The 9,744-nt window shown below is 35.7% G+C and overlaps 1 long non-coding RNA gene across 1 annotated transcript; it reads left to right on the top strand.

The window, feature by feature from the left end:
• Positions 1 to 2,372: 2,372 nt before the first annotated feature.
• LOC109380369 (uncharacterized) lies at positions 2,373 to 8,321 on the top strand. Its single transcript, XR_002123451.1, has 3 exons — positions 2,373 to 2,914; positions 5,908 to 5,973; positions 6,641 to 8,321. It is a non-coding gene; the product is annotated as an uncharacterized LOC109380369 (long non-coding RNA).
• The last annotated feature ends 1,423 nt before the right edge of the window (positions 8,322 to 9,744 follow it).

Here is a 9,744-nt window from a genome sequence, read left to right as displayed (position 1 = left end):
CATAAAGAAAACACATACATACATTATATGATATAAATATTTATAAAATTATATATAATATACATGTCTATAAAATTACAGTATATATATATATATATAATATATGTCAGTATAACTAGATAAATAAAAAAAGCACATAAATATAATGGGGATATGAATATAAAATTATAGTTATTTTTATATGATCTCTTAAATACCTAAAAATCTCAGGGGAATCATCAGAAATTATTACAAATAAGAGATTTTAGTAATGCGTCAGTTGCAAAATTAATGATAAAATGATCATTTTTCTATATAGAAGTAAATATTAAAAATATAATGGAAGGAAACAAATGCTCTAAAGCAGGACTCAGCAAACTTTTTCGGTAAAGGGCCTGATGGTAAATAATTTAAGCTTTGCAGGTCACGTGGTCTGTGTGGCAATTACTTAACTCGAAGCAGCCATAGATGGTATGTAACTAAACAGGTATGGCTGTGTTCCAGTAAGTTTTATTTTAAAAAACAGGCAAACCCTGATCTAAAATAACAAGGCAATATTTATAAAATGCCCAGACACCTTACCCAGAAACACTGATGACCATTTAAAAGAAACTACAACTTCACTAAGGTGAAAAAGAAAACTTGGTGGGGCTCTTTTAGTGTCAGGTTCAGTATTATATGATGTCAAGTTTCCCAACTAATTTATAAATTTGATAAAATCCTTTCAAAATATCAACTAAGCTTCATCTAGAGCCCAACAAAGAAATGAAGAAATGATACGAAAGGGCAAATTAACAAAAAAGAACAATATACATAAAAAAAAGTTCTTTGTGGAAGTATAAATCAACAGGACCAGCTTGGGAGGCAGTTTGGGACATCTGTCAAATTTGTGAAAATATGATCCTTTTGACTCAATTGCCCTGCTAATATGTCTGCAGGTGTTCAGCCAGATATTTGTCCCGTCTGACTCTTCCAACCATATTCACGTCTGACATTATTTAAATGGCAGCATGGACATCTAGGCAGGCTATCAAAAACTATTTTATTTATTTTTATATTCATCCCTCTATTTTAAAAGCCTTCCTAAATGTTTTTGTTTTTGTTCTAATATCCAAGGGAACATCAGCATACTCTGGAAATAGTTTGGAATGTAACTTTTGGCCTTCTCTGAAATTGTGAAATATTTGAACTTCCTTTGCAATGAAAGCAAGTCATCGGATACACTAAATAAAGCCTACTACAATTAACGTGCTCAAAAAAATGATACACTGGCTACTAGAGCTATGTTGCTCAAATTATGCACTATTGGCCCTAGAGCACTCTACCCCCCGACCCCTCCCGTATTAATATACGTGTCCTGACAGGATATAAGAGGATCCATTTTAGATTAAGTTTGGGAACGTACATTATCCAAATTTACTTAATAAAAAAACAATTGTTTTCCTTCATGAATAGTTTGGGAAATACAGTCTTAGAAAAATTTAAAATTTTTACCAGGGATTCCTTGGGAAGATGGTCCTGAACTACATATACTATATGCATAGTTATTATTGTTGCCATTATTATTATTGTTATTTAAGTATTGCTGGGGGTCAAAATTGAGATAGATGTTTGTTTGCTTGCCCTTTGTTTATAAAAGCAGGGCAGTGGTGAGAAAAGGTACTTTCAACATTAACACTTCTTGAAATGTCACTCTGTATATATATTTCCATGAATTAAAAACTTAAATAAAATCTCCTAATTCTAAAGGGCAGAAAACCAGAAAGGTGATTAGAGCCAGGGGTGATGTCAGAGGACAAACAATAGCCATTTTGTGCAGACACCTTCTCCTACAATTTCTCAGGAAAAACAATAAAATAAAAAGATTTCTTCTGCAAACAGGTTCGTCTATTTGCCTTCTACCTGCTTTTTGCATAATGACGAAATGAGAAGATGGCATGTCTATCTCAGGAAATCGCAGCATTTCTGCGTATGGATTTTGGGGGAGCGTGTGGGGGGTTGGGGGACAGCGTACAATCCCTTGCCTGGTGAGCGCCAGCTGCCAGGGTAAAGCCTGCATGTTCTGACTCTCGGAACCTTCCCTCACACTTCTCTGCCTTTCGCACCATCACCTCTCTTCCGAGTACTTGCTCAGTCCCCCCCATCCACCGCTCCCCGTTTATTTTTTCAGAGTCTCTGAAAATGCAATGGAGAATAAAAATGTGGCGAGCCCTGCCGATAGCACCTATGCCCTCCAGTTCTAAGCTGACAGAAATGTCAAGAAACTGACAGTAAAATATGCGAAGCAAACACACACACACACACACACACACACACACACACACACACACACACACACACAAACCCTGCGAACAGGAGCCAACCCCAGATTGTTTGGCGCTTTCGCCACACTGTGTCACGGTTTTCAAACAGAAATCGCAGTGGTGGGATTTATTATCTCTAACGTCACTTGTTAAATTTGACACTATGCAAATGATTATATAAAGGGTACCAAAGGGGAAGCTAGGGAAGATGGAGTGAGGCGAGGCGGATGAGCGAACGGACAGATGGACTCCACAGAGTGCTAATGGAAGGACTTTCGGTGGAAGGAGGATTATTCCGCCTTTGTGGGTTTCTATAGGGTTTCTGTAGGAAGCAGGGCAAACGCATCATAACCACCACCTCTGCCTGCAATAAGTCCAGCAATATGGTTGAAAAGTTGAAATATACATTTATTTTATTGGCCAACCTGTGTCAGGTAGCCTAGTTAATTTCCCTGAATACTTTCAGTATTTATTCAATCTGATTCTAAATGGTTCAAAGCACACGGTATTCCTGAAATGAAAGAGAACTTTTGAGAAGTTGTGAATAACGGCTGTCACTGTTTTCAGAGCTCCTGATGGAGGCTGGGTGTTTCACATATTATGGAATTTAATCTGTACACCTGTCCTACAAGGTAAGTTTCTGCTGCTGTCTGTTTTTTGGGTTTTTTGTTTGTTTGTTTGTTTTCTGCATTTCTTTCATTGAAAGGAGAAAACTAACGCTTAGGGGAGAGTAATTTTCTTAAAATCAAAGTCTTTAGTTGACAAAACTGGGATTTCAAGCTATGATTGTCTGATCCCAGCTGGCCCTCTTGGATTCAAAGCCACCTCCCTGAGAGAAAACAAGCTCGTCCAAATACTTTAATAAATATACTTAAAAACTACCATTTTAAATGGCGCACACAACGCGGGGCACAGTATATGCAAGAGCTGTTGATATTCTGTATTTAAAAATTTGAAATTGCATTAACCTTTTTTACTTCTTTAACAAACTGAGATGCTCCGTAAATGTGCATTATTTCCTAATTCTTTAAATAGATTGAGAAACCAAGGCACATAAGAATGAAATGTCCTGTTTGTCTTAAACTAATAATAACCATAGTGCTCTTGTAAACATAGGGAGAAGTGTCCATGTAAAATGACTCCATCAAAGTGGAATTGGGTTCATCCCCTGAGATATCACATATCACGGATATGTGTATAATGGATGGTTTTAAAGTGAGTTGAGGTGCCCTCCTTAACTTGGGGTATGCACACAACTTAATTGCACATTAAGTTGGCAATACATGCCCTTAAAAAAAAAAAGGAGGAGAATTTAAAAAGAGGAGCAAGTGGGAAAGCACACAGGACTCAATTGCCCTTGAAATGTTCACGCAACATTTGCCACAAGCAATTAATCTGCACGCAGACGCAAGGGAGGCCCCCCGGAATCTTATGTGACTTAGTCCAGGCATCCAGCAGGTGACTGGCAAAGCCAGGGGACAACCCCAGGAGGTGTGATTTCCTGTCCTCTGCTGACCAACAACCTTCTCTCTCCTGACAGGCAGTGGGGCCATCTGCACACCTCCACTGTGATCACAGCTATAAAGAGAGCCATAAAATGGCCATTGGAATCCAAATGTCATATCAGTAGAAATGTCGATGGCCCATAACTGCTTCAGTGATAACCCCTTAATGCTCCAATGAGCCCCTGAGGGGAAGGGAGACATCCTCTCTCCTTCACGTTGGCCTCGGTGGGCTTGGGGCAAAGCCAGAACCTGCCATTGTCCATCAGCCCCTACCTCTCATGGCGGTCTTTCACACGTTATTATTACTTTAAAAGCGGATTGTGGGGGAGAAAAAATAACAGCTCTAATCCAATTTACATATGAATAGAAGAATATGGGCAGGTATTGGAAATGAACTTCTAGTTATAATAAGAGCCGCAGAACAAAGCCCACCTGATTAGGAGTCTTTGTGTGGCGTGACTCTGCTCTCACGGATTTGAGCTGTGGTTCAAAGTGTTCCCGAAAGGCTGTGACCAGGCTTCCCTGAAAACTTTTCAAAACATTATTTTTAGCAGTTCTCCTCTTTTCCTTGTTTAAATGATTCCAGTTTGCATGTTACGTAAATAGAAGGTATGTATTTATTTTGAGTGAGATTCGGATGCAAATAAACTTTTATTTTGGAGTTAAGCCTCTTCCATATTAATTTGGGCTGTCAGTGGGTGATGAACGGAAATGATATTTTCAACCAAATATAATGGAGATAATTGTTTATATTCTTCATATTGGTCACATCTTATCCCACCGAATGGTCTATATGGAGAGCAAATAAAAACAAAAACACAGGAAGGTTTTTTTATAGATCTCCCCTCAGAGGAAATCAATATATTTGTATTCCTGCCTACCCAGAAACCTGCACCCTTTGGTTTTTGGTTAGAAATAGAAAAATAATTTATAGTGAGAAACACTTTGTACCTTCATTTGCTATGTGTACCAGAAGCTAAATATAAATAATAGAAGACTGATTTACAATTAGTACAGGGAAGAAGTCCTATTGCTTACAAGAAATTCCAACACCATTTACAAATCTCAGCATTCTTTTACCCAAAATCTTGCATGCCTGATTTTGACCATGACTCTCACAGCAGGTTTACCACTGTTAATTTTCCCTCCACTATTTTCATTTCACCATCATTATTAAGTCACAGTCATTACAGAATCTGTTTCCCATTTCAAGTGCAGGATGTTGGACGTCTTGACAATATTATGGAAATGAAGATGTCTTTGAGGGGTCTCTCTCTTTTAAAACCATGTTCATAATTTTCATATTGCAAGAGTAACATTCTGCTTCTTTTGATTCATTATACCTAGCATATTACATAGTCTTAGCTGAGATTTACTAATCCTTTGAAAACATGTCTTAGAAAAATTCTCCTCTTTTCCTGATAGAGAATTCCTTCTTTTCCTTGGTAATGTATGTGGGGTGCGAGTAAGTGGAAATTGAAAATTGTATATATTGGGTGTTTAAGCATAGGCATATATTCACACAGGCTTATAGGAGGCCTGAAGGAAAAGTGAAATGATGAGGAGAAAAACTAAAAATGAAAATCTATTTCTTCCACTGGCTGTGTTTCCTTAAATAGTACGAACTAACCAGACATGCCATTATTTTAAGTTGATTTGAGCTATTTAGAAGTTAAGAATAAGCTCTGACTTTCTCTAGATAGGGTTTTGGATCCTGCCACCTGCTAACCATGGGATCTTGTGGAAGGTCCATCTCTCAAAGCTGTAGTTTCCTCTTGTATTAGGTGGAGATAGGCATAGTACTAATTCCTAAGTTTGTGTAAGCTCATAAATTGCTTACCTCCATCTAGCAGGATCTCATTGTGTGTCATATACCAATATTGTTCTTAGTAGTTACAGCAGTACTAATAGAGATAGTCTTGCACACACATACTCAGAAACTGTAAACAAATCCTAAGAAACTAGTCCAGTCCAACCCGGTCCCAGCAACCCAGGCTACAGCACTCATTAGTTCAGTAGGTGCCCTGTGTTTTTTGCCTCTTGCTCCATTCTCATATTATCCCTAACATCTATATATTTCATACCCTTTCATGGCTTTCTTTTCTGCTTTATTTAATCAGAGTCAATTTCTTCTGTTTGAACTGAAGGGACAACCGAGATACCATGATGCAGATGAGAAACCCCAGGTATGATTGCTATCTCTCTGAAATCACCTTCTTCTTCATATAGAGTTGATTCCAGGATGTACTGTCCCTTCAGTGGCAGGATACTATTCAAGCGATCTGAAATATTAGTTAATAGGTTTCAATGCATAGCTTGCATCCACTAGAAAAATATAACTGGCTGTGTCTTCATGAGAGCACCTCCTGGTCTATTCAGCCCAATGACCAGTCAAGTTCAGGGAACAAAATCAACTACATTGGTGGTTTAGCTGCCTTGAGTATTCACGCCAATCTAGAAGTATGATCCCTTGCACGTCTTTCATCACAGCTGTCTAGAGTCATGTCCCAGTACTGAATCTGGACAGATTACATTAAAAAATGATAGAGTTAATATTTAAAATTTCCTGTTTTAACCATTTTAAATACATGTGCTAAGAATTTCTATTGAAGATAAAATTTCAAAACTATATTAAAGGTATTTTTCTGCATATGTCTCTTATAAGTGCACTGAAATATTCCCATAGCATTGTTTTTCAATGCCCTAGGTTGTGTAATAAAGGGGAAATGGGATCTTTGAAGAAAGGTGAATCTTCCAAGTTCATCAGATTCTTTATCTCACCAATGAACAGAATTGTCCATGTCAGAAATTTGAAATGTGAATAATCTTCAGATGTTCTTTTATCTTTTTTAGCCTGCTCCCTAATTTGTCATTTCAAGAATGGATGTCCTAACTCTACTGAAGAAAGAGAACTTGCATAGCTTGTAAACTCAATGAGCCATTAAATAGGTGACAATAATCTTGATCGAAGTTTGGAATATTTAATTAGTGCAAAAAATACTCTTAGCCAGCGTGCTCAATTACTTCCACGGATACTCCCCAAAATATCAACCAACTATTTTGCATGTCTATGAAATGCTTTGGAAGACATTTAAGACTGAAAAAGGAGATAATATTTCATCTATTAATCGAGGACTTGACATGCTTGTACATGTCCAGTAATAAAGTTTCAAAGTGAATTTAGTTTAGATCCTTGAGACATTTTTAAAGGTGACATTTCTATCCTTAAGGCACTATTTGTTGCATGTATTTGTTCGTGTGGTTTGTCCCCACAATTTTTTAACAGATGCATACCACCGTAAGAGATAAATTATCACAATTTAATTATCTACTTTCATATTTTTGGGCAATTATGTTGCTTCAATTTTTCTCTCATAAATAGGAAATTTGTGTTGAAAATAGTTTGTTAGCATGTGTTTTTGAGTAAATCTTTGGGAGTTATAATTACTACATTGTTAAGTATGAAGATCTTTTAAAAAGAGATTTCACACATGTTTCTAGATTATGTAGTAATCCAAAAAGAAAATATCTTCTTAAAAATACAATGATTTGTACATACCAGTGGGGTATAACTTCAGGACAAAAACTGCATCAAAATTGCATTAAAAATGATGTGTTAACCCTTTCTATTAATCATAATTTTTGGTGGCCATGTTGGTATTGCTATTCTGAGACAGGTCTGGGAGTAATGGGGATAAAGAAAATAAGCGAGTGACATTCTAGTACTACCATTTTTAGTGACCTTGAGAATCAGAACTCTCAATATAAGGAAAATACAAGAGTTTAACTAAAAATTCTATAGGCTGAATTTGTAGTATAAACTCATGTGTATTTTTAATCCTAAAAAACATATTCTTCATTTGTCACTGAAAAGGCCTAGAAACATCCATCAATCCAGTAACGATGAGCATTCCTAGCCCCCACGTTATGTTCTTGAACGATAATTGTCCACTTAAAGGAACCAGTTCTCCTTGGAGAAATGGCTGATTCCACAACAGGGATGGGCACTAGACAAGACCATCCTAGGACATCTTGTCATATTAGATAATAAAGCAACTATGGAACACTACCCGAGTCAGGTCCAAGTGACTCGGGAGCCAATGTCAAAAGATTCCTTTTGCAAAAGATGAAGAAATGTGAGACTCATTAAGAATAACTGCAATAAATGTAAGCACATAAAATACGTTTGAATTTTTGACTTCATAATGATGCTTCATGAAGTTATTGTAACGACTAGATGGCTATCTTATTATTTAAAAATTGGTTAGTGAAGAGGATGAATTAAATATTTACACTGCCTTTCCTATAAAAACTATAGCACCAAGATAACCCAATATGAGATCAGGGGAAATAATTATTAATGGAGGTATTCCAGCTAATAAAAGAATAAGAAAATAACAGAATATCACCATAATGAATTTATGATTCTAGGTAGTAAGCATTATTGGCAGCTAATATTACAAAAGGATAGGTACTCAGATAGTATGTCGCTTCTGATGGCAGAATGGAAAATCTATTATAAAATAGTGTTGACCAGGAGAGGGAGGGAGGGAGGGAAGGAGAGAGAGAGAGAAATGAGAACTTGAATTTAGTTAATAATCCAGATCTAATCTCTAATTTACAGAAAATACAGAGAACAAAGTAACATGCTAAACTTCATCACAAGTATGCAATCAGAAAAATCCATATTTCTGGAAACCATAGTGATTTATCCTCAAATTTCATGGGGAAAAAAAGGAGAGAGAGAGAGACAGAGAGAGAGAGAGAGAAGTCTCAACCATTTTCAATGCATTACATTTTATTTTTTTTAATGGTTAAGAAATTTTGAAACTAGGATATTCAGGAAATAATTATAAATTTGAACACTACCTGAATATTTGATTATATTAAGGTATTATTTTAAAAATTACTTTAGACATGATAACTGTGTAATGGTTATGTTAAAACCATTCTTATCTGTTAAATATTCTTACTGAAATATTTATGGCTGAAATAATACAATGTGTGGGATTTGCTTCAAAATGGATTGGGAGGTGTAAATTCGGTGGGAGTGAGGATAGATCAGGGTAGGTCATTGATGATCTGTAAACCTGATTGGTGAGATAATATTTTGTCCACTTTTGGTGTTTGAAAAAAAATAGCAGTATAAACATTTCATTTAGTAATGTTAGATAAATCCAGAGGAAAAAGAAAAATGTGAGGGTGGATGCTTCTGGGAAGGGGAATGGGATAATAAGAAGTGTTGAGTCAAGATTTTTTATTATGTGCTGGTCAGTGTTATTTATTTATGAAAATATGTGCATATATTACTTTGTCAAAAATGTAAATAAATTTAATAAAAAATAAAATGTGTTATTTGAGTTACCAATTCTAACAGTTATCCTGAAGATCTTTCATAAGCAATAGAGTTTAACAAAATATCTGAAGTATATAAATGAGTTCACTAAAGCGTGGCTGAAAGAATACATACTTGAAAACCATTGGAATGGCCCTAACTAGGAGATTCATCTAACAGTATTCCAGCTTGTGGTTAAATATTGTGTAATATGCACTTATCTGGGAAAAGTTCAGTATATATTGGTGAATGAAAAAAATAAAGTCATTAAACAATAGAAAACAATATGTAACAGCATATAATGCTTTATTTTTGTTTTTTATAATGGTACTATTCTACAATAAATCTATCTACTTTCAAGATACTGCAAATTTTATTTTCTAGTATATATACTTTTAATTTGAGGTAGTGTCATGGTAACTATTCTTACCAGCGCTTTTAGCACTAGATTTTGAGCTCTCAGTGGGCAAGGATCATGCACATTTGATGTGCTATTTGGCACTTTATAAAGGTTTTATGCAAATACATATAAAATAATTTTAGTATATGCTTTGAAAAAAAATAGAGAAATGTGCTAACAATTGTTAAGAGAGACTATTAAAAACTTATGATTTTTATGTAC

The sequence above is a fragment of the Hipposideros armiger genome, unplaced genomic scaffold (assembly GCF_001890085.2).
Source record: "Hipposideros armiger isolate ML-2016 unplaced genomic scaffold, ASM189008v1 scaffold_35, whole genome shotgun sequence".
In the NCBI taxonomy this organism is placed as follows: Eukaryota; Metazoa; Chordata; class Mammalia; order Chiroptera; family Hipposideridae; genus Hipposideros; species Hipposideros armiger.
The sequence above is the reverse complement of the archived record's forward strand: the minus strand, read 5'-3'. Positions and strand labels throughout refer to the sequence as shown.